Source organism: Penaeus japonicus, unplaced genomic scaffold (genome assembly GCF_977035675.1).
Source record: "Penaeus japonicus unplaced genomic scaffold, GWHDUDI00000001_assembly GWHDUDI00000020, whole genome shotgun sequence".
In the NCBI taxonomy this organism is placed as follows: domain Eukaryota; kingdom Metazoa; phylum Arthropoda; class Malacostraca; order Decapoda; family Penaeidae; genus Penaeus; species Penaeus japonicus.
The window spans coordinates 10,115,347-10,117,846 of NW_028234422.1; the positions used below are offsets into that span (position 1 = coordinate 10,115,347).

At 38.2% G+C, this 2,500-nt stretch overlaps 1 protein-coding gene across 1 annotated transcript in view; it reads right to left on the minus strand.

Annotated features, from left to right (window-relative positions):
- Positions 1–2,500, minus strand: part of LOC122262301 (Vesicular monoamine transporter) — a 98,331-nt gene that overhangs the window by 47,427 nt on the left and 48,404 nt on the right. The window lies entirely within an intron of this gene.

Below are 2,500 nucleotides of genomic sequence, written 5' to 3' on the forward strand. Positions count from 1 at the left end.
GATTGGCCGGAGAAAAGCAAGAGCGTGAACCGAGGTAAGAGGTCAGATGAGGTCACTGATTGACGCTGCTGCCAACACATCCCAGGGGATATTACTTATGTATCTGTTGTTTTTTCCTTCGTCTTCATCACTCCTGTCTTCCCTAAATCCTTCTGCTTTTATATGTCATGAGTCTGTTTTGTCATTTTTTATTTCTTGTCGTTTTCATGTGCTTTTTCGAACAATGGAATATCATCATTATTATTATTTCTATCGATGTTATTAAAATTATTACTATGACGATGATCATTATTATGATCTTTATTATTATTCATTCGTATCTTATCTTCATTATCATTATCATTCTTCTTCTAATACTTTCATTGTCATTGTCACTATTATTATTATCGTCATAATTATTATCATCATCAGTATTATTATGATCATCATAATTATTATTATCATCAGTATTATTGGTATCATTAATATTGTAATCGTTACTATTCTTCTTATCATGATCGTTATTATCAATATCATCATTATCATTATCATTATCGTTAGTATTATCATCATCATTTAATTATTGCTATCAATAATGATCAATATTATCTTTATCATTAATATTAGTATTATTGCTATCATTACTAACATTGTCACTATGATTGTTGTCATTATCATCATCATCGTTGTTATCATTACCATATTATTGTCATTATTATCATTATTGCTACCAATATAATTTCAATTATTAATGACTGTCATCATCGTAATAAGCACTATGATTATTATATTTATCAGCATTATCATTCATGTCATTATTATTATCATCATAAATATCATAATTATCAATACTACTATTACTCTTGTTATCTTTAGCTTTATCTTTAATGTAATTATTATAACTATCATTATCATCAGTATCTTTATCACCATTAGGCCCGACCCATCAAAACTGCTTACAAAAAGCAATAGCGGCAATGCTAGTGAGACAGTGAAACATGGGTGTACAATTCCGTAGACTCTGTGCAGCGCCACAACAGTGGCCCAAAAATTCTCATGGCAAATCGGTAAGGAATACGTGTGTATGTATGTGTCTATATGTGCGTATATGTGTATGTGCATGTGTATGTGTATGTTTTTATATGTGTTAATGTGTGTGTATGTGTGTGTGTGTGTGTGTGCGTGTGTGTGTGCGTGTGTGTGTGCGTGTGCGTGTGTGTGTGTGTGTGTGTGAGTGTGTGTGTGTGTGTGTGTGTGTGTGTGTGTGTGTGTGTGTGTGTGTGTGTGTGTGTGTGTGTGTGTGTGTGTGTGTGTGTGTGTGTGTGTGTGTGTGTGTGTGTCTTTGTTCCCTGTATATTGTACAATGAATATGAATATATATTTATTTCTTCATACCGTCTCGCCGACAAATATGCGATTTTAAACACAATTTCTCACTTCAACATCGAGTCATTAACAAAGTGCTCCGTTGGACGGTGAAAACATGCATTTCCCATGCAACAATGAGTCGCTATTCAACGGCACAAGGCATCGTCAAGAACGTGTCACGTCTTGTCATGAGTGAGGAGCACGAAGGGCAGGGCGCGCCGGGGCGATTTAAGGGCCAGGGGGCGTGAGGAGAGCGGGCGATCTAGAGTTGTAGCAAGAGTCGGGAGAGAATCGTTGGGGAAAGTAGGGGTGGGGGGGGGGTGAGGAAGGTCCCAAGGTAGAGGTTCCTTTGTAAGATTGTCAGAGAGAGTGAGATGTGTCCCCCCCTCCCCCCTCCCCCTTTTACCCCTAGCACACCCTCACACGCTGGATATAATAGGATAAAAGGGTGTTCTGGAATGGGTTGGGTGTGAGAAAGAGTGAGCGTGAGCGAAGGGAGGGGAGGGGAGACTGAGTACAAATCATTAACCACTTATGAGGTGATTAACGATGAATCTGTCTCGTTAATCTAATGTATCCGCGGTGATGAGAAATGAGATAAGCTTTCTGAATGGCGGAAAGAGTAAGGCCATGTACATAAGGACCATAATATAGAACCCCAAGCGAGAGAAATGTGATACACACCTAAGGAAAGGAACATACACATCAATCACAATGAATACTGACTCCAAACCGAAAAGAATCTGCCTCAGTATAGCAAAGTGAAAAGTTCATAGTACTTGTTCACAGTAAAGACACATCACACGAATTAATTAAGCTATCAGATGAGAAGCCAACGCACAACAGTAACGAATTAGTAACGACACATCTCCGAATTAACCATATTCCTGTGTCCTAAGCCAAGAGCATTTACCACATTCCAAGTAAAGAAGCGAAGAATGATACATGCTTATAACACAGAGACACATATATTATGACCGAAGCACAGGAGTGAATGCAAAATCTCAAAATATAAGAGAGCAATGTACATGCATACGGAGAATAACAAACGGGACGCTATAACATTCAAGCAAAGGAAGAGAACAGCATAATCCATGCCCTTAGCAGACAGCATAGTCCGTGCTCATTGGTGAAACAGGGACATGGATTACTA